Source organism: Phascolarctos cinereus, unplaced genomic scaffold (genome assembly GCF_003287225.1).
Source record: "Phascolarctos cinereus isolate Bilbo 61053 unplaced genomic scaffold, phaCin_HiC Scaffold_2;HRSCAF=192, whole genome shotgun sequence".
Classification (NCBI taxonomy): domain Eukaryota; kingdom Metazoa; phylum Chordata; class Mammalia; order Diprotodontia; family Phascolarctidae; genus Phascolarctos; species Phascolarctos cinereus.
Window position 1 is genome coordinate 269126181 of NW_027555625.1, and position 25505 is coordinate 269151685.

Consider the following 25505-nt stretch of genomic DNA (forward strand, 5'->3'; position numbering starts at 1 on the left):
TGTTTAGTAAGTGTTTAGAGAAATAAAATTTCCCGTAAGTACTGCTTTGGCTGTATCCCATAAATTTTGGTATGTTTTCTCATTGTTTTCATTCTCTTTAATGAAATTATTGATTGTTTCTGATTTGTTCCCTGACCCACAGATTCTTTAGGATAAAATTATTTAGCTTCCAAGATTCTTTAGGATAAAATTATTTAGCTTCCAATTAACTTTTAATCTGTTTCCATTACCTTTTATTGAATATAATTTTTATTGCATTATGATCTGAAAAAGATGCATTTAATATTTCTGCTTTTCTGCATTTGGTTGTGAGGTTTTTTATGCCCTAATAAATGATCAGTTTTTGTGTAAGTGCTATGTACACCTGAGAAAAAGATATACTCCTTTCTATTCCTATTCAGTTTTCTCCAAAGGTCTATCCTATCTAAATTTTCTGAAATTCTATTCATCTGCTTAACTTCTTTCTTATTTATTTTATACTTAAATTTATCTAGGTCTGAAAAGGGAAAGTTGAGTTCCCTCACTAGTATAGATTAATTGTCTATCTTTTCTTATAATTGATTTAACTTTTCCTTTAAGAATTTGGATGCTATGCAATTTGCTGCATGTATGTTTAGTATTGATATTACTTGCCTATGGTGCCTTTTACCAAAATGTGGTTTCCCTGCTTATCTCTTTTAATTAAGTCTGTTTTTGCTTTTACCTTGTCTGAGATCTTGATGGCTACTCCCTTTTCTTTCTTTCTTTTTTTTTACCTCAACTGAAGCAGAATAGATTCTACTCCATGCCACTTATTTTTATTCTGTGTGTGTCTCTCTGTTTCAAGTGTGTTTCTTACCAAACAATATATTGTTTGATTTTGGTTTCTAATCCATTCTGCTATGTGCTTCCATTTAATGGGTTAGTTCATCCCATTCACATTCATAGTAATGATTACTAACTTTATTTTCCTCCATCCTATTTTTCCCTATTCATCCTTCTCTCTCTCTCTTTCTCTCTCTCTCTTGCCTCTCCATCCTCGAAAGTGTTGCTTCTGACGACAACCTCCCTTAATCTTCCCTCCCTTCTATTAGCCTTATCTCCTTCCCCTCCTACTTCCCTGTAGGATAAAATAGATTTCTATACCTTACTGAGTATATGTGTTATTTCTTCTTTGAGGCAATTCCAATGAGAATAAGGTTTAAGTATCGCCCACCACATCTCCCCCCCCAATTTCCCCCTTCACTGTAAAAGCTTTTTCTTCTGTGCCTCTTTTATGTGAGATAATTTTCCTCATTATTCCTTTCCCTTCCACCTTCTCCCAGTGTATCCCTCTTTCTCACACTTTATATTTTCATGTTATTCCATCACAGGCATCTTACACCCATGCCCTCTATGTATATTTCTTCTTACTGCCCTAATAATGATAAAGTTCTTAGGAGTTACAAGTATCATTTTCCCATCTAGGAACGTAAACAGTTTAACCTTATTGAATCCCTTATTATTTCTCTTTCATGTTTACCTTTTTATACTTCTTTTGAGTCTTGGTTTTTGAAAGTCAGATTTTCTGTTCAGTTCTAGCCTTTTCATCAGTAGCACTTGAAAGTCCTCTATTTCATTAAGTGTCCATTTTCTCCTCAGAAGAATTATACACAGTTTTGCTGGGTAGGTTATTTTTGGTTGTAATTTTAGCTCTTTTGTCTTCTGGGATATTATATCCCAAGCCATCCAGTCTTTTAAAGTAGAATCTTCTAGATCTTTTGTTATCCTGACTGTGGCTCCATGATATTTAAATTGTTCCTTTTTAGCTGTTTGTAATATTTTCTCCTTGACCTGGGAGCTCTGAAATTTGGCTATAATATTCCTGGGAGTTTTCATTTTGGGGTCTCTCTCAGGAGGTGATTAGTGAATTCTTTCAGTGTCTCTTTTACCCTCTGATTTTAGTATATTTGGATAATTCCCTCGATAATTCCTTGAAAGATGTCTAGACTTTTTTTTTTATCACAGCTTTCAGGTAGTCCAATAACTCTTTTTTGTTTGTTTTGCTTTGTTTTTCTTTTTTGAGGCAATTGGGGTTAAGTGACTTACCCAGCATCACACAGCTACTAAGTGTCTCAGGCCGGATTTGAACTCAAGTCCTCCTGACTCCAGGACTGGTGCTTTATCCAGTGCACCACCTAGCTTCCCCAGTACAGTAATTCCTAAATTCTCTCTTCTTGATCTATTTTCCAGGTCAGTTGTTTTTACAAGAAGATATTTCACATTTTCTTCTATTTTTTCATTATTTTGATTTTGTTTGTTTCTCAATGTCTCATGAAGTCATTAGTTTCCATTTGCCCAGTTCTAATTTTTAAGGAATTATTTTCTTCAGTGAGCTTTTATACCTCATTTTCCATTTGACCAATTCTGCCTTTTAAGGAGTTCCCTTCAGAGGATTTTTGTGCCTCTTTTACTATTTGGCTGAGGCTGTTTTTTAAGGTGTTATTTCCTTCATTATTTTTTTTTGTGCTTCTTTTCCCAAACTGTTGATTCTCTTTTTCACAGTTTTCTTGCATCACTCTCATTTCTTTCCCCACTTTTTTTTTTCTACCTCTTATTTGATTGTGAAAATCCTTTTTGAGCTCTGCTAGGAATTCTTTTGGGGCTTGTGTCCAGTTCACATTTTTTTTTCTTTGAGACTTTGATGGTAGTTGTTTTGACATCATTGTCTTTTTCTGAGTTTGTGTCTTGATCTTCCCTGTCACCATAGTAACTTGCTACGGTCAGGTTCTTTTTTTTGTTGCTTGCTCTTTTTCCTAGCCTATTTCTTAACTTTTAACTTTATGTTAAAGTTGGGCTCTGCACCCTGGGTGGGAGAAGGTGCTGTACCAAGCTTCAGGTTTTTTGTGCTGCTGTTTTCAGAGGTAATTCTGGGGGTCTGTAAGTTTTCAGTGCTTCCAAGGTGGTGTGATCTAAGGAAAGGTGCGGTCACTGCTCTCTTGGCCTGTGCTCTGGTCCTTACCTAGGAAGAGATTTTGTTTCTCTATAGGTGCAGGTACTTGCACTCCTCTTGGCCCTGGAGCTATGACCAGTGCCCCTGTACCCCTGTAGCTGTAAAGTGCTCCTTTGTGCTTTGGCACTGAGAGAAGGGTCCCTATTCCCCTGTGCCTGACTATGATCACTCTTCCCTGCCCTGGAATTGTAACCATGTTCCCCACACCCCTGCAGCTGCCAGTGCTAGTGCTCCTCCTCACTCTGGAACTGAGACCCAGAACTGCACGTGAGCAATGCAACAGGGTGCTGAACCCAGTGCTGCAAGGAGTCTCCTGTAATCTCTTTCTGAACAGTTGTCTGACCCCATTTACCATCTGTGAGCTGAGCGCTCCAGAAGCTGCTGCTGCCACTGATGCATACCTTTGACGCCTGCTGTCGGCACTTCAGCATCTGAGTTTCTAGAAGCACTCCAGGCCTAACTGCCACCCTGGTGAAATAGACCTTTCCTGCCAACCTCCTAAGTTATCTTTGGCTAGAAAATTGTTTCACTCTGACTTTTTGTAGGCTCTGCTGCTCCAGAATTCAATTGGAGGCATTAGTTTAAAGTTGTTAGGAAGGGAATTTGGGAGAGTTGAGGTGAGTTTCTGCTTCTACTCCATCATCTTGGCTTCACCTTAGTTAAAATTTTGAACTTGATTCTTTAACCATTCACTGGAGATCGATGCATGGAAGATCTTTGAGCAGAAGAGGAACTTGATTACCATTGTTCTTTAGGAAGATGACTCTGGTAGCATCCTATACATTGTGGCTTCACGGCTTTAGCCTGACATGCTGTTATTATTTGAAACCTTGAATTGTAATGATTTTTCTCCTGGGTATTGAATGCTCAGTTAGCCCAAAAGACATTTTAAAAATAATTACGAGTTGTAAGGTCTCCTTCTCAGTGCTGAGAGTACAGAGTTGAAGTCTTTCTATAGTCTCTGCCCTCAAAGAGTTTCTAGTCTACTAAGTATTATACAAAATAGAACGTGACAGAGCAAACGATAGAGTTCCAGGGGTGGGGACCTGTGGCCTTGTAGGTCCTTGGGTATGGCCTTTTGATTGAGTCTAAGTTTTACAGAACAAAGTCTTTTATTGAGGGGATTTGTTCTGTGAAGTTTGGATTCAGTCAAAGGGCTGCACTTGAGGACCTAGCAGGCCACATGTGGCCTTGAGGCCACAGCTTCCGCCCCTCTGATGTTAGAAAAGGCACGAGATAAATGCTTCCAACTAGTGTCCCTTGAACATGTATGCAGCGGCAGGTACTCTGGATTTAGAGGTCAGCTTCAGGTTTGTTACTTACTAGATGGGTGACTAACTTTGCTGGACCTCATGTTCTCATCTGCAAAATGAGGAGGTTGGACTAATGACCTCTGTGATTCTTTGTAGGTCTAAATCTGTCATCCTGTGGCCCACCTGGTTTTTGTTTGACTTTTTGTTGTAAATAACTCAGTCGTACCTTCCAGCTCTGAAATTCTACCCTTTTGCATCTGGAGCCACCCTGTAACCTCAGATTAAATACATATGTGTATATCTCTATAAATGGATACATGTGTCTATATATTTATTTTAATTAACTTCAGATTGGCAGTCCATATGGCATTATAAGCAGATGATAGAGTTTCCTAGGGCAGCCTGGGCAGAAGGTAATAGAGGAATTGGAGGAGAGGAGGGACAACTGAAGCTTGAGGAGTAGAGGCCCTGCTGGAAGAGAGGGCGCATCTTACCTGTGAAAGGGCTAGCTATTTCTCTTCCCTGATCCAAGACCGAACTGAGACTTTTGTGAGTTGTACATAAGTATACCTTTCTGTTGTGAGGGCACACAGGAGTTGGTTCACATCAGTCCCAGTGAGCCTCCGCCTAGGATTGAAGCACTGTGGGGCCAGACTTGTGGGTACCATTTATCAAGATGGTCAATGTTCCTCTCTCCGGCTTGCTCTCTCTTAGTTTTGGTTCCCCTAAGTGTCTGAAAAGGGGAAGCAAATTCTTGCCATTGAGAAGTATGTCGAGTAAAATGGTGGAGGCCCCTCCTTGGCATCTGGAGTTCATCCAGGTCAGAACTATAGTCCAGGGGTCAGGTACACGGTGAAGACCACAGGGCATAGAGACCAGGAACTGAGGAGAGACGGGGAAAAGGGGTAAGAACGTCAAGGGAGGTAGGCTAGACCAAGCAGCGGGCTGGAGAAGAGCTTAAATTCCTGGCATCTTGTTAGTTAATGAACTGGAACTCAGGACTGATATCGTCTAGTGCGATGGTGTTTCTACAGTGCTGCTTCCTACACTGAGTTCTCTTTCTTCTCAACTAGGTGGTTCAGTACTTCCAGTGCTGGATTTGGAGTCAGAAAGGCTTGAGTTCCAATCCTGCCTCAGACCCTCACTAGCTGTGACTGTGGGCAAGTCATTTAACCATCTCTCAGCCTCAGTTTCTTCATCTATAAAATGAGGATAATAACACCTACCTCCCAGGGTTGTTGTGAGATTCAAATGTATGGAATCGGCTTTGCGAACCTTAAAGTGCTATGTAAATGCTAGTTATTATTATCGTCATAACCAGGGACATCCTGGGTGCTCATTAAATTTGGTCTTTTTCCTCTCTAGTTCAAGAGAGTGGGACTCTGATAATACTCATTGTTCCTGTTCCTGGAATCTCCTTATGCCTCAGGAGCTCCAGAGTTGAGGTTTCCTTGAGCACTGCCCTACCTGGTAATAACTTTTCGGTCATAAAAAGTGCCAGCCAAACCCAGTCTCTCTCCCAGGCTCTTTCTCCCAACCCTTCTAGATAACTCAAATTGGGAGGACACCTACAAGTCTTGCTTCTCCCAAATGCAAATCCTGAATGAAAGACATTTTGACCAGATTAAGGAGGACCCCTCCCCCCCAAAAAAAAACAGGGGCCCCTAGTTGATTAGGAGTTGTGGGGTGGAGATTGTCAAATAACAGTAACAGCAACAATAATCTCTGGCATTTATAAGGTTTGCACACTGCTTTACGTTCTAATTTGATCTTCATAACAGTCCCGGTGAGAGAGGGTAACCATTGTTGTCTCCTTTTTACCAAAGAGGAAAATGAGGCAGATGGAGTTTAAGTCAGTGTCAGAGGCAGGACTTGGACTCAGGTCTTTACGACTTTCCAGGCCCAGCAATCTATCCAATTTGACACCAAACATAATATTACACCAATATAGCAATAATTATAGTTGAAATTTATATTGCTGAGTTTTACAGAATAATTTCCATACAGTAGTGGGCAAGTGCTTCCCAAGGGCACTCCACTCCCTTAAGGGGAGGGGCCTTTCACTCTGCTGTTCTAGTTGCTGAGACCCTGGTTCTTTGGGGCCAACCTTGAATAGTCAAGGTTGGAGGTGCTTTGTTCCCTGAGGCAGGAAGGAAATGGAGAGAGCATTTGCAGTTGGAGGACCGAATTTTGGATCTCGGCTCTGCAACTTAGTGTCTGTGTTGGGCAAGTGGCCTCACCTCTCTGAGGCTCATTTTCATCATCTGTCAAAATGAATTAATTGGATTAGAGGACCACTAGGGCCTCTTCCAGCTCTAAGCTGATGATCACTTGGGTTTAAGGGTCTCTGTTGTCCTTCACTCTGGAGTGTCATGACTGTCACTAGAGCTGGTGCAAGGGTTGCAGTTTGAGGTTCAAGGAAAAAGCTGATGCCGGGTTTATAATTCTTTGGCCACACCCTGGAAGAGTGAGGAGTAGGGGTGGAAAGCAAGAAATCCTCCATGGCAGAGGGAAGCTATTTTGAAATGAGTAATACACAAGTCATACTACAGTAGAAAGAACTCTGTCACCAACTCTGCATGACCCCAGGCAAATTGCTTAGCTTCTTTGGGCCTCAGTTTCCTCATCTGTACAGTTAAAGGGTATGGACTAGTTGATCTCTAATGCCCCTTCTCACTCAAGTCTGTGATTCTGTATGGGTAATAGAATGCACGTTGTTCTCACACCATAGTTGAGCAAGGTAAGTGGGAGTTCCAAGAAGGTAATTCTTTCTCTTCCCTGCCCCTGAGTCCCAGGCTCCTTGCACTGCCAGAGAGAATGGTCTGGGCTTCTGTCTTCTTTGTATAATAGTGAACAGCTCTCCTGGGCTGCTGAGCAGGCCTTGGTTCTCTGCCTTCCATCTTCTGGGGGTCAGGTTTGGTCTGTTCCCAAAGTACTCTTAAAACCAGCTAATCCAGTTGCTGGGGCAGCCACTCCCCTGGGGTGTGCCCACCTGGTTTCAGTCAGCAAACCTCTTAGTCTTGAAACTGCTCCCAAAGGACTGGGTGAGGGCCTCTTGGGGTTGTCTTTGTTTGATTAGGTGTGTTTAGGGAGCATAGGAATGGGAGGATGGGGCATAACTGTGGCTCCCTCGGCTCTGGCTGAACCGGGTCCATGAACCTGACTACAACCACTCCTATAAAAAGAAGACAGATTGCTTCCCAGGCTCCATCATCCAGCTTGTCTTGAGTTATTCTAGACCTTGTCAATAGTCCCCGCCTACTGTATAATAACGGGGTATTTGTTCTCAGCTCTAACTTGTACATTCTACAGTTAGGGATGGTGCAAAAGAATTGCCTGACCAAGGGAGTTTGGAAGAGAATTTAGAAGACTGTATGTATGTGCTCTCTCTGCCCTCTCTTCTTTCTCTCTTTCCTCCCCTCTCTTCTCTTCTTTTTCTTCTTCTCCTTCTTCTCTACTTCCTCCTCCTCCTCCTCCTTCTACTCTCTCTGTCTCTCTGTCTTTATCTGTCTGCCTCTCTCTTCCCCCACCCCTAGTCCCTCCCATTGGCCTCTGAAGATCTCTAGCTTAACTCTCTTTTCTCAGAATATGAGTTACTCAGGAGGAAGTAGCGTGATCTTCCATTTTGTCAGTTTGGAAAATCAAAGATTACTATTTTTTCCGTTAGCTTGGCCCCTGATCTGGGAGGCTCCTTCTGCCCAGGAAGGGGTGGAGGGGTCTTAGATTTTCAAATTTAAATAGTCTTGCCTCATCTTCCAATTTAAAAGAATGTAAGCTTCTTCCAATGATGAAGCATACTATCCACTTTCTGAGAGAATGGTGATAGACACAGAATGAGATGTATTTTTTGGACATGGCCAGTGCAGGATTTTGTTTGTTTGACAATATATTTGTGACAAGGGTTTTGTTTTTCTTTTTTTAGTGGGGGAAGGGAAGGAGACAAAATAGATTTTTGTTTATTAAAAAAAGTTTTACATGGAGGGCAGGTACTGTTTAACTTTTGTCTTTGTTTCTTTAGGGATAAGTACAGTATAACACATATTAGGTGCTTAATATATGCTTGCAGATGGATAAAAAAAATAGTAATGTAGTATGATGGGAAGAATATCAGATTAGGACTCAAAAGACTTGTACTCTGGTCCCAGTTTGCTATTAATTTTACCCTGGGTGTCTGGCAAGCACTTAACCTGTGTGGATGTCAATCAATGAAATGGGGCAGTAAGTGGGGAGCACTGATGTGGAAGTTCTTTCCAGCTTTGAAGATCTGTAATTCTATTATTCATCCCCAAGATGGGTAAGGCAGACTCCTGTTGTCCCTTCAGTTTTCTCTTACCCAGCCCTCTCCTGTCTCCCCTCTTTGGGATATGGCCTCCCTAGTCTGGAGTTGTGATTCAGCCCCTGCTTCAGAATGGGCTCCAGGTGACAAGGCAGGCCCCAGGTGGAAGAGTGAGGCCTGAGGTTAGGAAAGAACAAAGTGTTGGCACCAGACGCATGGACAGGAGTCATTTTTTGAGGGGGCTGACTGGGCTAGAAGGTAGAAATGATTAGGGCAGTCTTGTCAGGTGGCACTGTAGGGTGTGACTGAGATCCAAGGTTACTATCACAAATGAGTACTTCTGTAGGAATGCCACTCGGGCTCTGCACTGGCTGGGAGATTTGTCTTGGGGAGCCCTGGGGCAGTAGGTGTGGAAACCTCTCTTATATTGACCTTTAATTTTTTGAGGCTTCGTCCAACAGACATTTACCAGCACTTCTACCTCCTCTGTGTGCCTGCAACTAACAGCACCTCAGAAGCCAAACAAGATGTCTTCCTCCCCAAACTAGTTCTACAGCTGCCTTCCTCTGTGTTTGTTTGTTTGTTTAAGAAAAGGATCATGTTTTTAATACTAAACATATTACAGATGTTGTCATGTGCTAATGCAACAGGAACACCATATCCTATGAAACACTAAAGAAGAGTATCACATAAAGGGCAATGGTGAAATGAGAGGTAGATATGAGGAGCTATAAAATACAGCCAACAAGGCTCTCTGAAGAAGAATGAGAGTTGAGGATATCATCATGCAAGAAAAGTTGGGAGAGTCACATGTTTAGATCATTGGGATGTCAAAGATGGGCAGAATGTTGCATTGCTACCTTGAGATGTTGGGAAAAATCAAAGATGGTGCCAAGTGGTAGATGGACTCTTTGTGGTGAATTTTTGGGAGGCCATGAACAAGAATAGCATCAAACAGGCAGATATAGAGGGGTCACAATCTGTCTCAATTCAGATCATTGGAGGGAACTCCCAAACTCATGAGATCACAGACCCACTACAGTTGATCAATACAAGATACAAGATCAAGAGATCTTTGCATCACAGAAAGCTCAGCAACATCCGTAGGAGTTGTCCTGAAGGAACCAGCTGGTTGCACGCTCTCAGGTAGGGCCCCTGGATTTTCCTTGCCAGTTTCAACAACACAACTTAGCACAGGTCTGAGAGTACTTCCAACGTAAGTACAAAAAGGCTTATACATCCCTAATCCTTTGCTGTTCAGTGATATTGGCACAAATTTTTCTTGAGAACCTCCCACAGCAGAACTGTGGAGTCAACCAAGTGATGACCATGAGCAAAGCCTTGCCCACTTGGCAGGTGCCCATTTTTTGTTTCCATTAACAGCAATAATAAAGTCCCAGGAAAGAGGCAGTGATGCTCTCAGAAGAGAAGCAGGTGAAGAGGATCTTATGATCATTGGTAGGTTCCTGAAATGGATACTTAAGTTCAGTCTCTGTGTTGAGGACTGTGTGCTGAATCATACATATTATTGGCCATTCCTGGGGGAGCTGGGCAGGGATGTAGGTGAAGTTGCTGATGACAATCACAGTCTTGTTAGGGTACCAAACATACAACAGCTGTGGTGTCACCACCAAACCATCTGGCAGGTCCCAGGTGATCTTGGGGGCTGGCAGCTCAGGGACAGTACTTCCCCCTCTTCCCTGGTGAGGAGCTGGGCATCCACCTCAGGTTTTGATATGGCATAAACACTCAAACACATTCTGCGCTGGATGGGCCCTATGGGAAAGATGTTGAAAATGCATCTGTAGCATCCTTCATCTTTTAAGTAGACAAACTCAAGGGTGATGGCTGAGGAGTTCAAATGGGTCACTTGGACATGGTCATGGTAGGATCCAAGTAATCTGGGGCCATGGTTGGGCCTCTATGTGGCTATATTATCTGTTGTTTGACCTTCTCTCTGCCATGTGACTTGGAGGACCTCCTTCTCTGCAAACAGCTGGCAAGACAAGGTCACGTTTTCCCCACAGTGCTGGTCACTTCTGTCTTGTGAATCACCCTTGGCATGCCTTTGAAACTAAAGTGTTCAGGAAGTGGTCTTCTATCAGTATAGAATGTAACATGAAAACTACAATGAAAAAAAGAGCCTGGACAACATCTTTCAAGAAATCATCAAGGAAAACTGTCCTGAAGTCCTAGAACCAGAGGGTAAAATAGCCACAGAAGGAATCCACTGATCACCTCCTGAAAGAGATCCCAAATTGAAAACGCCAAGGAATATATTGTAGCCAAATTCCAAAATTACCAAGTCAAAGAGAAAATACTGCAAGCAGCCAGAAAGAAACAATTTAAATATTCTCCCTATGTTTGTTAATGGCATCATCATCCTCCCTCAAAATCTGAATTATCTGTGACTCTAACTTCTCTCCTTACATCTGTCGGTCCCTAGCTCCTACTGGTTTTTCTTTTGCAGTGTTGTTCCCATCCCTCTCTACCTTTCTGTTTCCTCTACCTTCCCCCTTCCCCTGCCCAGTTCAGGCCCCTTATTTCATCTCACCCGGACTATTGTAATAGCCTTCTAACTGGTCTCCTTACCTGCATTCTCTCCCTGCCTTGAATCTATGAATTACTCTCTGAGTAATTCACCCTAAACACACAGTGATCTTGTTGCTTCTCTGTCCACTAAGCTTGCTTACACTAGTGTGTGCCCTACTGTGTGCACTATACATTCTTTGAATATGTTGACTGCTTAGCTACCTTCCCATCCCCACCCCCATTATTCTTCATCTTCAAATTCCCTTTGATGCCTTTATTTCTACCTTTCAAAAACCTATTTTTCCTGCAAGGTCCAGCTCACATTCTGCCCTCCAGCTCGAAAACTTCTGTGAGCATTACCAATGATCTCTGGGCAGCCCTTCCTGGATAATCTGCCTTTCCTTCGCTTTGATAAAACTCTTCTTGTTCTTTCCTGGTTGTCCTCCTACCTGTCATATGATATCTTATCTGTCCCCTTTGCTGGATCATCACCTGCATCTTTAGTGTAGGTGTCCCCTGGGACTATGAACTGGACTCATCTCTGTTTTGATACTCTCTTTTGATGATCTCATCAACTCTATGAGTTCAATTATCTTTATACAAGTGACTCCCAAATACCTTTATCTATATATTTCTGTCTTATCTGTATCTATACGTAAACATGTCCATGCACATGTATCTTCCTGACATAAAGAAAACCGTAGTCCCATGTTGTCAGCTACCTACTGGACATCTCAACCCGGATGTCTTGCAGCACTCAGCGTGCCTCATAGAGAATTCATTTTCTTCCTCCCCTTGAGCTGCCTCTTCTTAAAACTTTGGCATTCCCACCGAGGAGCTGGGCAGCCAAGTCACCCAGGTTTGTGACCTTGAAGTTAGCCTTGACACCTAGCTCTCCTTTTTCCCCTCCCATCTAACCAATCATCCATTCCTCTTCCACAACAGCTTTCTCACTTCCATCATCTTCTTTCCTCTCACTCAGACACTATTTTAGTTCAGATTCTCCTCACTCTGCCTCCCTCTTAATTACCACCTAATTGGTCTTCCTACTTTTAATAATGCAGCAGTTGTAGAAAGCATTCTTCTAGACCTCTGGATTTACAGACAAGCACAAAGGAGTCCCTGCCTTCAAGGACCTTTAAATTATAGATAGGGTGGGAAGGGGATATAGAAATATATAGTGATAAGTAAATACAAGATTATTTGAAGAGGGACACTAAGAACTGAGGAAGTCAAGGAAGGTTTCAAGGAGAAATAGCACATGAGCTAAGCCTTGAAAGAAGGTAACGATTCTGAGGGTCAAAAATGAAGAAGAGAGTATATTTCAGATTGCTGGGCAAATTCCTGGAGGTGGGAGATGGAATGTCCAGTTTAGTTGGAATGAAGTGTGTGTGTGTGTGTGTGTGTGTGTGTGTGTGTGTGTGTAATGTAAAATAAATGTGGAAAGGTAGGTTGGAGCCAGATTGCAGAGGGCCACCCATCCATCAAAATAATCTTCCTAAGGCACAAGTCTGACCATGTCAGTCTCCTGCTCAAGAGCCTTCAGTGGCTCCCCATTGCCTTCAGGATAAAATACAAATTCCTCAACCTGGCATCTAAATAAGCTCTTTAAGGACAGGGGCTGTTTTGTTTTCACCTTTGTGTACCCAGTACCTAGCACAGTGCAACATAGGTGCCCAGTAAATGTTGACTTGAATTCCTCCTTCTGAACGTCATTTTAGGATATTTGTCACATTCTTCTTTTGTATTATAATTATTTGTGAAAATATCTTGTCTACCCTGCTAGACTATAAGCCTCTTGAGGTCAGGGATTATCTTGTTGATTTTTCTAAAAAATAATAATAATAGTAATCCTTGGGGCAGCTAGATTGGTGCAGTGTATAGAGCACCAGCCCTGGAGTCAAAAGGACCTGAATTCAAATCCGGCCTCAGACACTTGATGCTTACTAGCTGTGTTACCCTGGGCAAGTCACTCAACCTGGATTGCCTCTCCCCCTCCCAGCCCTTCCCCTCCAAAAAAAGATCCTTGTAAGACCTAGCAGAAAGCTAGAATGTTAGAAGTTATCTAGTCCAATCCTTTATGGATAAGGCAACCCAGAGAGTTTAAGTGCTTTGCCCAGGATCACAGAGTAAGTGGCAGAGCCAAGATCTGAACTCAGTTCCTGTGCCTCAGAATGCAGTGTTCCTTCCACTGCACCGCAGTGCTCAATAAGTGTTTTAAAGGGATGAATGACAAAGTCTCTGGGCAAGATACTGTGTGGTATACGGAAAAGTATGAGATAGCCCCTGGCATCAAATTATTGATAAGTTTGTAGTGGGAGGAGTTATATGTTTATACGCCTGACCAGATACTTTCCTGAGGCAGGTGAGCATGATTGTCTGGGGCTACATGGTCTGTTCCATCAGAATGTGGTCAGACTTTTTATTTGTTTATTTTAAGATGCTCCAGGCATCTTAGCAGAACTGGATCAGTCAATCCACCCCATGTCCCCTGAAATAGCTTCTGATATTTGTTTGCTAGCTTCTGATATTTGTTTGCTAATGTGTTGTTGTGAAATGTGTTTTTCATATTTGACCTTAATATTGCCATAATTATTGCCCTTATGGCAATAACTTTCCATATTGCCCTTAATCTTCCCATCACTCCCTGTCTACTGCTTAGGAACACACCTATGTCTCCTCCATCCTCAAAAAAACCATCATCCATGCTAGCTACTGTCTTTCATCTCTCCTACCTTTTGTGGAAAAACCCTTGAGAAGCTGTCAATAATTGGCTTTCATCTCCCTCTCTTCTTACCTCTTTGCATTGTCTCTCTTAGTTCTCCTACCTGTCCAACCCTTCCTTCTCTGTCTCCTTTGCTGGATCTTCATCCAGGCTGTGTCCACTAACACTCACTGTCACCCAGAGCTCTGTCCTAGGTCTCTTCTCTTGGTGATCTCACCTCCCATGGATTCAGTTATCATCTCTGCGTGGATTCTCAGTTCTGTTTGACTAGCCCTAATGTCTCTCCTGCCGTCCAGTCTTACATCTCCACCTGCCTTTCAGACGTCTCAAACTGGATGTCCTATAGATGTCTTTTTTTGTTGTTGTTGTTGAATTTTTTTTAATATAAATTTATTTATTTTTAGTTTTCAACATTCCCTTCCACAAGTTTTTGAGTTCCAAATTTTCACCCCATCTCCCCCTTCCCCCCACCCCAAGATGTCATGCATTCTGAATATCCCTTCCCCTACTCTGTCCTCTCTTCTATCTCTCTCCCCTTCTCTTATCCCCTTCCCCTTCTATTTTCCTGTAGGGCAGGATAGACTTCTGTACCCCATTTCCTATATTTATTTCCCAGTAGCATGTGAAAACATTTTTTTTAAACATATGTTTTTAAAACTTTAGATTTCAAATTTTCTCTCTTCCTCCCTCCCCACCCACCCTCATTGAAAAGGCAAGCAACTCAATATAAGTTGTACATGTGCAGTTATGCAAAACACGTCCATAGTAGACATATAGTGAAAAACTAACTCTATTTCCCTTAATCCTATCCTGCCCTCCCATTTATTCTATTCTTTCTTTTGACCCTGTCTCTCCTCAGAAGTATTTACTTCTGATTAACCCCTTTCCCAATCTGCCCTCCTCTCTATCATCCCCCTGCTCTCTTGTCCCCTTTCCCCCTATTTTCCTGTAGGGTAAGACAGATTTCCATACCCAATTGAATGTGTATGTTATTCCCTCCTTAAGCCAAATCCTATGAGAATAAGATTCACTCATTCCCTCTCACCTTCCCCTGTTTCCCCTTCCACTGTAAGAGACTTTTCTGTTTTTTTTTTGTGAGATAATTTACCCCATTCTACCTCTCCCTTTCTTCTTCTCCAAGTATAATCCTCTCTCATCCCTTAATTTTATTCTCCAGATATGACCCCTTAATCTTCAGCTCACCCTGTGCCCTCTATCTATCTATCTACATATACATACATATAATTTTTTTCCTCCAACTACCCTGATACTGACAAAGGTCTCATGAGTTATAAATATCATCTTTCCATGCAGGAATGTAAACAGTTCAATCTTAATAAGTCTCTTATGATTTCTCTTTCCTGTTTACCTCTTCATGTTCCACTTGAGTCCTGTATTTGAAAGTCAAATTTTCTATTCAGCTCTGGTCTTTTCATCAAGAATGCTTGAAAGTCCTCTATTTCACTGAATGACCATTTTTTCCCCTGAAGGATTATACTCAGTTTTGCTGGGTAGGTGATTCTTGGTTGTAATCCTATCTCCTTTGCCCTCGGAATATTATATTCCATGCCCTGCGGTCCTTTAATGTAGAAGCTGCTAAATCTTGTGTTATCCTGATTGTGTTCCACAGTACTTGAACTGTTTCCTTCTGGCAGCTTGCAATATTTTCTCCTTGACCTGGGAACTCTGGAATTTGGCTACAATATTCCTAGGAGTTTTCCTTTGTGGATCTCTTTCAGGAGGAGATCTGTGGATTCTTTCAATTTCTATTTTGCCCTCTGGTTCTACTATATCAGGGCAGTTTTCCTTGATAATTTCTTGAAAGATGATGTCTAGGCTCTTTTTTGATCATGGCTTTCAGATAGTCCAATAATTTTTAAATTCTCTCTCCTGGATCTATTTTCCAGGTCAGTTTTTTTTCCAATGAGATATTTCACATTGTTTTCTAATTTTTCATTCTTTTGGATTTGTTCTACTGTGTCGTGATTTCTCATAAAGTCACTATCTTCCAATTGCTCTATTCTAATTTTTAAGGAAGTATTTTCTTCAGTAAGCTTTTGGACTTCCTTTTCCATCTGGCCAATTTTGCTTTTTAGGGCATTTTCTCCTCATTGGCTTTTTGGACCTCTTTTGCCATTTGGGTTAGGCTATTTTTTAAGGTGTTATTTTCTTCAGTATTTTTTTGGGTCTCCTTTAGCATCACTCTCAGTTTTTCCTCTACTTCTCTAACTTGCTTCTCAAAATCGTTTTTGAGCTCTTCCATGGCCTGGGACCAATTCATATTTTTCTTGGAGGCTTTGGATGTAGGGGCTTTGACTTTGTTGTCTTCTTCTGGTTGTATATTTTGGTCTTCTTTTTCACCAAAGTAAGATAATATAGTCTGACTCTTTTTGCGCTGCTTGCTCATGATCCCGGCCAATTACTTGAGTTTTAAACTCTTTGTTAAGGTACGAATCTGCTTCCAATGTGGAGAATGTACTGTCCCAAGCTTCGGGGTTTGTACAGCTGTTTTCAGAGATACTTATAGGGACCTGTAAATTTTCAGTTCTTCCAAGGTGGTATGATAAGGGGCAAGGTGTTTACTCCTTTCCTGGCCTGACTACAAGTACTCCTTTCTGTCCTGTAACTGTGAGGAGGGGCTCCTCTCCACAACCACTCCAAGCTCCACCAAGCCAGCTCTCCTCCTCACCCCAGCACCGCTGCCCAGAACTGTGGCCCAGATCCACACACGGGCAAAGCAAGAGATTCCTGCCTCAGCACTGGCAAAGAGATCCCCGCAATCCCTCTCTGATCAGCCACTGGATTCCCCCTCAGTCTGTGGGCCGGAAGTTCGGGAAGCAGCTGCCCCCCCCATAGGGCCACGCTCTTGGGGAATGGAGCTGAAACCCCGCCTTCCTTTCTCAGGCACCGACAGAAACAGACTTTTCCCACTGACCTTCTAAGTTGTCTTTGGCATTGGTGGATTGAGGAGTCTGGAAACCTCCACAGCTGCCCGAGATTCAGTCCTCTGAGGCCTGCTCCAGGTTTGCTGCAGCCTGTGCACCCACGCTGCGCTCCCAGCCCGGCATGGTACACCTTTCTGATCAATCATCCAAGTTGTCTTGGGCTGGAAATTTGTTTCACTCTGTGTTTTTGTGGGTTCTGCTGCTTCAGAATTTGTTTAGAGCCATTTTTTATGAGTATTTGGAGGGGTTTGGGGGAGAGCTCAAGCAAGTCACTGCTTTCACTCCGCCATCTTGACTCCGCCTCGTCTGTCCTATAGATGTCTTAAACTCAACATGTCCAAAAAATTGAACTCATTCTCTTCCCCAACTCATCCCTTCCCTCTTCCTAATTTCTTTATCACCACAAGGGTGCCACCATCCTCCCAGTCACCTAGGCTGGAAACTTGGGTGTCGTCTTTAACTCCTCACTCTTTTTCAACCCCCCACCCCTATATCCAGTCAGCTAGTGACTCCTGTTGTCTTCACATGTATAACTTGTCTTATACTCCCCTCCTTCTCTCCTGTGACGCTGCAGGCCTTCATCAGCTCACGCCTGTGCTATTGCACTAGCTGGCTGTTTGGCCTCCCTACCTTGGCTCATTCTCCTCCAGTCCAACCTCTACTCATTTATCAGACTGACCTTCCTTACATGCAAGTCTGACCCTGTCACCACCCTATTCAGTAAATTCCAATGGCCTCCTAATCCTTCTAGAATCAAATATGAAATCTAATGGCTTTTAAGACACTCCATCTTCTGATAACTAGCATTTTCGTTGACTGTCTCCCATTCCTGGAACTTTCTTCCTCCTCATTTCTGCTTCCTTGCTTCTGTAAAGCTTCAGCTAAAGTTCTGCCTTCTGCAAGAATCCTTTCTCAGTCCTTAAATTTAGTACCATCCCTCTGAGGAGACCCACGCGCGCGCGCACACACACACACACACACACGCATATACATGTATACAGACATGCAGATGGACACACATTTACATATTTGTTATTCAGTCACTGCAGTTGTGTCTGACTCTTCATGACCCCATTTGGGGTTGGCATAGCAAAGATACTGGAGTAGTTTGCCATTTCCTTCTGCAGCTCATTTTACAGATGAGTGACTTGCCCAAAGTCATGCAGTTAGTAAGTGTCTAAGGCCAGATTTGAACTCAGGAAATGAGTCTTCCTGACTCCACGTGCAGCACTCTATGCATTGTGCCACTTAGATGCCCACACATACACATATAATAAATTGTATCTATTATACATGCTATTATATATGTATGTGTGTGTACATCTTTTTTGTGCATGTTGCATCTCCCTATCAGACTATGAGCTCCTTGAAAATAGGGACTGGTTTTTGTCTTTCTTTGGATCCCCAGAACTTAGCACAATTCCTTACACATACTAGGTGCTTGGTTGATGCTAGATGACTGACTAGCCATAAAGCTACAACTAGTTTGGAGAATCTGAGCTTTACCCTAGGGCACAAATTTTGGGGATGCACACTTCTCATGGCAGTTATAATGTGGGCAGAACCAGGGGAAGGAGAGCCATGACCTCCAGTGCCGTTTTGACGTGCACCTCCTTTCCCAGACCTGACTTCCCTCTCTCAGACCCATAGTGCCTAGACCACCCCCTCCTCTGTAAAGAGTGCACCTGTGATATCCCTATCCCATGCCAAGTGTTTTTGCCGCATGACAAAATTGAAGTACACCTCTGAAGTTGAGGTACGTTGGAGGAGTAGGGAGATGTGGTTCCTCATGGTGTAGACGAGTCCTCCCATGGAAGGCCTGGGAATGCTGTTATAGACTAGTAGTTCATAAAAAATCTCAAGTTACAAGGGACTTAGCCTAAGCCCTCTCATTTTACAAACGCAAAAACTGAGCAGTAGAGGAGCAACTGATTAGCCTAAGGTTGTCCAGTGAGTCAGTTCTAGGCAGAGCTGTGACTATTACCCTACTCTCTGAATTCACAGTCTAGTGTGATGTCTAGGCGTTCCAATAACATTGACTAAGTAGGACCTGTTGGCTCTTGACCTCACTGGGTGACCTTTGGACAAGTCACTGAACTCCTCTTGACACCACTTGGTTCGCCTGTAAACTGGAGCCAATTAGTTGCCTTCTCCATGCATTCTGGGTCTGGGGTGTGGATGGTGGCTGCTGCTTGGGGACACGGGGGTGAATTGTTCTTGCAGCTGTTTTTGAGTGTAGCTCCTGAAGGAAGAGGGCTTCAGAAGCAGAGTGACCCTTATTGTGATGGGGGTGAATGGAACGTGAGCCGGGGCCTTGTTCCTCCTGGTCAGTATCAGAGAGAGTAACCTGAGTGTGCTTCAATGGCGGCGGGCATGATTTATGCAAGGGAGCAAGATGAGGTTGGAACTTCAGATGACCAGGCCAAGACTGGAATAATTATCTCTCACCAAACCTTCTACTTTGATTAGATTAGGACAGTGCCTCCTTTCCCCAAACATATCCCATGCTCTTCTCTCTCTGTCTTATCATTCCCTTCCTACTAATTTCCACACAATGGAACCTATCCATTCTCCTAGACCCAATTCTGATACCACTGCTTCCTTTAATCTCCATTTCTCCCATCCCAAACCAAAAGTGGATATTATTTTGTATAGCTACTTAATTCTGTCTTGTGCCATAGTTGTATCCATATTCCTTAACCCTTATGAAGTTCTTAAGGCCAAAGATCATGTCTTTCTCATCTCTGTATCCTGAGCAGTGCCCTTAGCACAGGGTAGATGCTCAGCAAATGTATATATTGAATGAATTCATGCTAGAGCCATTTGGAAATAAAAGGTTTGTGAAGCCCAGCCAGTAGATGGAGCACTGGGCCTGGAGTCAGGAAGATCTGACTGAGTTCAAATCCTCCCTCAGATACTTACTAGCTGTGTAACCCCAGGCAAGTCACTTGACCTAGGTCTGCTTCAGTTTCTTCAACTCTAAGATGGGGATAATAATAGTACCCACCTCCCAGGATTATTGTGAGGATCAAATGAGGCAATATTTGTAAAGCACTTAGCACAGTGCCTGGCACGTAGTAGGCTCTATATAAATGCTAACTATTGTTATCAACCCCATCTGTCTCCTGTTCCATCTCACAGAATTTTAAATTCATACTGATTTGATACCAGATTTCTCTGACCCCGCCTTTCTGTCCCACTCCTTGCCCCTGATATCTCTCAGGCCATTATGTCTTGATTCTTCTATGCTCTTAATCTAATCTAATTTAGATTACAGTTTTTGTCTATGCCTCATTTCCCCTACTGGTCTGTAAGCTCCTTGAGTTAAGGGACTTGTCTTTGTACCCCCAAAGCCAGCACAGAGCCTTGCTTGTAGTAGGCGCTTAATAAATATTTTGGAATGAATTAGGAACTATAATCTAAAAGCCTGGGATTGCTTTCCAGAAAAGGGCTTAATACTCCAGAAGAGGAAAGGAATGGGAGGAAAAGATCCGATCTTTTCTGATTGTGTTGTGGAAGTGATGTTTTAGATAAAAAATTACATCGCAGGGGAGAAAGAACACTGGCCTTGAGAGTCAAGTTTTATTCTCTTCCAGGCCCTGCCATGAACTAAGTGACCTTTTAACAAATCACTTTAAATCTCTAGGCCTCAGTTTCCCCATTGGTGAAACAGGAGGGCTGGACTAGGTGATATCAAAGGTATCTTCCAGCTCTAAGACCCCATGAAAATCTGTGTTGTTTTATTTTTTCCAAGGTAATTGAAGTGGAATGAGAAGTTACAAGGTAACTGAAAAAGCCAAGGCAAGAAGGCTGATAGCTGACTTATTTAGAGGAAAACTTATAATAAGATTCAGATTTCTGAAAGAACTTAGCAAATGTACATGCGGGGACCATGTGGTAGGAATTTGAGTAATGAAATCATTAGAGTTGGTTGGCTCCAAGGGATGTGTTAACTGTAATTCAAATTTGGGGGATGGAAGAATTGTGAAGGGAGTTTTGAGTTGTTCTCTAGCCCAGGATAGCATTTGGGAGGTGGGGGTGGGGTGAAAGAGTGGGGAAAGAGAAAGGACAGATTGTACAAGCATCCCATCCCAGCATGAAGCTGGGGATGTGTGCTGGGCCCTTTGGACAATAGGCAAGGTGGATGCTGGTTTGTAAGGTCAATGGCTTTGTGTCAAAGCAGACACCACTCAAACAGGGGAAGAAGGGAAGTGGAAATTGTCAAGCATTTGGACCAAGTGAAACTAGTTAAATGCACACTTCTTAGCCTAGAATTCAAGGCCCTCTATACTCTAGCTTCAGCCTACCTCCCCTGCTTTCTGTCCCATGGCCCTCCCGAGCGTTCCAGTCCTGCCGCCCACACCATGCACATTCCTACATCATCATGCCTCTGCCCATGCTGCCTCCCCTGCTTAGCATGCCCTTTCCCCAGATCCATCTATCCAAATCCCACTCTTTCAGGCTCACCTTCAGTTCTACCTCCTGCTTGAAGCTTTCAGGAAACATGCTAGCCCATAGTTGCACTTATTATATGTAGCATTCATTTGGCAACCAATGCCAGGCTTTTTTCATGTTTCCTACAAACAAGCTTTGGTTTCCTTCTATTCTAAGAACAAAACAAAACAAAAAACCTAAAAAACCTTTCCTCAGCCCATTATGCCCTCAAGCTACCATCCTTTCCCTCCTTCCTTTTACTACTGACTATCCTCAAAGAGTCATCTATCCTCATTTTCTCTAATTCCTTACTACCCGCTCATTCCTCCAAGCTTTGTGATGTGGTGCCTCTACGGAAACTGCTATCTCAGAGGTCACCAGTGACCTCTTAATCACTAATGTCACTGTCTTCTTTTCAGTCTTCATCTTCTTTGACTTCTTTGTAGCATTTAACATTTTGATGGTGTCCTTTCTAATTGGAATTTTTCCTTGGGTCCCATGACACACCAACACTTTTCTGGTTTTCCTCCCACTTCTCTAACAGATCATTTTTCTGTCTCCTTTGCCAGTTAATCTCTGTGCTCATACCTTCTCAGTTCAGGCACTTCCCAAGGAATACATTTATCTCTTTCCATACCTTTTCTCTCAGTGGCTTTATCTGTTCCTATAGCTTTAACTTTGTCCTTTCTAGCCTGACAGCTCTCCTGAGCCATTGACCTACATTTCCAATTGCCCGGCTCATCCATAATCCTGAGCTGATACTGCCTGACCTCCTCTTTCAAACCAGCTCTGACTTTCGTATTTCTGTTATCAGCATTTTATAACATCACCATTCTCCCAGTCACCCAGCCTCAAACCTCAGTCATGTTTTACTCCTTTCCCTTCAGTGCCTGTATGTAATTCCATCTAGCAATCTTCCCCCGAGGATGTTGCACCTTGGCTTTTTCAGGATGCCATTCTTGGGGTAGGTACAGTGGGAGTAGGAATAGAACTCTGCCCGAGGAGACAGTTGAGACTCCCCCCAGTGCTTTAATGAGCAAACAATCACAGAACCCAAATGCCTCCAGAGTAGGGATTGTGTCACCTTTCATCTCTGAGTCCCTAACACCCAGCACGATGGCTTGCACATAGAAGTCACAATAAATATTAATTATTTGAATTGTAGAATTTGGAGCCTTCCTGTGGTCTATAGGGCCATTGTCTTCACATTCATGCCATAAGCCTCTTTGTGGCTAGACAGAAGACAGGGAAATCAGAGAGCTCCTAAAGTGAGTGTTCTGCTTTCTGTCTGGAACAGTTCTAAGGTTTAACAACCTGAGGACCCAGCGACTCATCTGGGACAAAATGGGAGGCTGCTCTTGCTGTGGTTGAAGGCCTTGTCGCTGGGCTTGGATTGAACAGGGGCCGGGATAAAAGTGGTTCTTAAGATCTTAGGATCATAATTCTAGAGCTGGAAGGGACTTCCGAGGCCATCTGGTTCAGCTCCCTCATTTTACAGATGAGGAAACTGAGGCCAACAGGTTAAATGACTTGCCCATGGTCATATAGCTAGTAAGTGTCTGAGGCTGGCTTTGAACTCAGATCTCCCTGACTTGAGGCCTAGTGCTGTATCTACTGCACCACCTACCTGGCCTCACACACATAATCACACATATTCTAAGTGTCAGAGGCAGGATTTGAACTCTGATCCTTCAACCCCCAGAGTCAATGCACTTTTCATTATACCACTTTCATTATGTGACCTTGGGTAAACTTCTCTACCCTTTCTGAGCCTCAGTGTCCCTATCATGCCATTTCTCCACCCAATCTGTCTCAAAGAGGTGTGAGGAAGATAAAGACTTAAGGTGTTTTCATAAGATTTGCTAGCCTGGAAGGAACACTTGACGTGATGGTGGTGGTGGTGGTGGTGTCAGTAGTCTTAGCAAGTCTGATCAGACGCGTTCCCTCGTTGGTCAGATTGTCCGGGCCATTTCTGTTCTCTGCCCTCCTGGAAAATTCATTTCCCCCCAAATCCTTCCCTACCTCATCCAAAGGGCCCTCTAGGAGTGGCACTGATGGTGAAGATATTAAGGGGATAACCTATGGACTGATTATTTTATTTTGTTGTTGTTGTTTTCGTTTGCTACCCTTCACTTGAAACCACAAACACCTTGTTTCAGCTCCTCTTGGAAGGTGTTTCTCCTTTTGGATCAATGATGGTTTCTCTTAAAGGACCAGGGTAGCTGAGTTTAGGCTTGGGGAAGATTGGGAGCCCAGAAGCCCCCTTTGGCAAGGGCTTCTGGCTTCCTGTCCTGCCCACATTACTGACTCCTGTAGGAAGGGCCATTGATTTCCCTCTTGGCCTGAACCTTTGAAAATCAGTACTTTACAGGTCTGCAAAGTCTCCGGACGCCATCTCAGCCAGGAAGAAATAGTACACGTAATCTACGCACCCATCTCAGGTGCCACGTTGAGAGCTGAAGTATGGTGGTGTGAGGATAGTAACTGGGACGGGTGAGAATTCAGCTCCTGGTAAGAATAAGAGCCAGCCCATATCTGGTTAGCCCTGCCATGTTCCCTCTCTCCCTTCTTCTAACCTAGCAATTAGTATATAGTGAGTGCCCACTCACAATCCAGAGCTCTTTCCACTGGATCCCAGTACATCCCTGTAATCATGTCAACAAATGTTTGAGTGCCTACTGTGTATCCTGCAAGTCCCAGCTAAAATCCCACCTTCTACAGGAAGCCTTTCCCAAATCCTCTTAGTTCTAGTATCTTCCCTCTATTGATTATTTCCAATTCATCCTGTATATAACTTGTTTGTGCATACTGTTTTGCATGTTATTACTCCCAACAGAGTGTGAGCCAATCAAGGGCAAGGATTGTTTTTTACCTTTCTTTGTATCCTCAATGCTTAGCACAGTACCTGGGACATAGTAGGGGCTTAATAAATGTTTATTTACTGTCAGGAGATGGGCAGCATACTTCATCATTAGTACACTGGAATCCTGACTGGTCATTACACTGATCGGAGTTCTTAAGTCTTTCAAAGTTCCTTTTCTTTCCATTGTTATATAAATTGCGCTACTTTTGCTTATTTCATTCTGCAACTGTTCATGTAAGTCTTCTCAGGATTCTCTGAAGCCACCCTTGCCAGACTGTCCTATATATCCATCCCTGTGCCCAGCTGCACTGGGGACAGAAGGAGACCCAGTTTTTGCCCTCCAAGGGTTCACAGTCTAGCTAAGGAGACAAGTATTGAAAATTAAATAATGATACAACATTGAGGGAAGTGTCAGAGGTTCCTGAGTAACACGGAGACAAAAGTTAACTGGGGGTTAATGGAACAGTGGAGTAGCAGAATCATAAGCTTAGAGGTGAAAGGGACCTCCAAGGTCATCTCATATACAACCTCATATTACAAAGAAACTGAGGCCCCGGGAAGTTATGTTTGGGAAAACTTCCTGATTGGAAAGGACCTTGAGCATTACCATTGCAGGATGTGTAGGAGCTGGCTACCTATGCAGAGTTCAGAGAGAAATTTGATTAGAGACAGTACATTTGGGGTCTTCTGTGGCTGCTGAATGGATCCCAGGTGTTTGCCCTAGATTGGCATCGAGTCTGGGAGAAGGATATTGTCTTTTCCCCAGATTTTCCAGTTTCTTAAGTGCAGCTGTTTCTGCCCCAGTGCAGAAGCTGCCTAGGAATACATGTGTTCTCACAAAGAATGCTAATTGTGTCTCTGTCATCTCACTGCTGACCATCTGGCCACCTGGCCTTGGCCAGGACCAGAAGTGCTGACCACTTGGCACTCCTTGGTTGTTGGCTGGCTTGTGTGCTGATGACTTGGCAACATTGGTGCTCAATGTGAGGTAACATCCTGTCCCCTTGTCTTGCTAGCCTCTGGCAGAAGAGTGATTTGGGGAAGGAGTTAATAATCAGATAGATCTTTCAAATCAGCCTAAACAAAAATTTGTGCAGAAGAGAGGGGGAGAAAAGGGGTCATCTTGGTCCAGTTTATTAGATGACTCCAGAATGGATGTCCTTTCTAAGGAAAATCCCCACAATGCTGAGCTATTAGGCAGTGTCCAGGGGCTCTCAGGTCACTGAGAATTCCCTCCCCCCTGAGAAAATGATCATACTCCTACACATGACATATTTGTTCCTACCTCCAAACCTTCACTTAACATAGTTCCTCCCTCCTGGAGTTCCTTTCTTCCTTCAAGGCTCAGCTCCTCCAGGAAGCTTTCACTGATTACTCCACCCCACAATGACCCTCCTTTCTCCAAGCTCCTCTAGCCCCTATTGTCAAACTACATGATTTAGAATACGATTAACTACTGTACTTTCTAGTCTTGTTCTTTTTTTTTTTTTGGCATGACAGTTGGAG

The 25505-nt window shown here is 43.2% G+C and overlaps 1 protein-coding gene and 1 pseudogene across 1 annotated transcript in view; one reads left to right on the plus strand and one right to left on the minus strand.

Moving 5' to 3' along the window:
* NIBAN2 (niban apoptosis regulator 2) overlaps positions 1 to 25505 on the plus strand; it is a 116092-nt gene that overhangs the window by 36148 nt on the left and 54439 nt on the right. The gene's annotated exons all lie outside the window — the stretch shown is intronic.
* Positions 9641 to 10564, minus strand: LOC144455625 (OX-2 membrane glycoprotein-like; annotated as a pseudogene).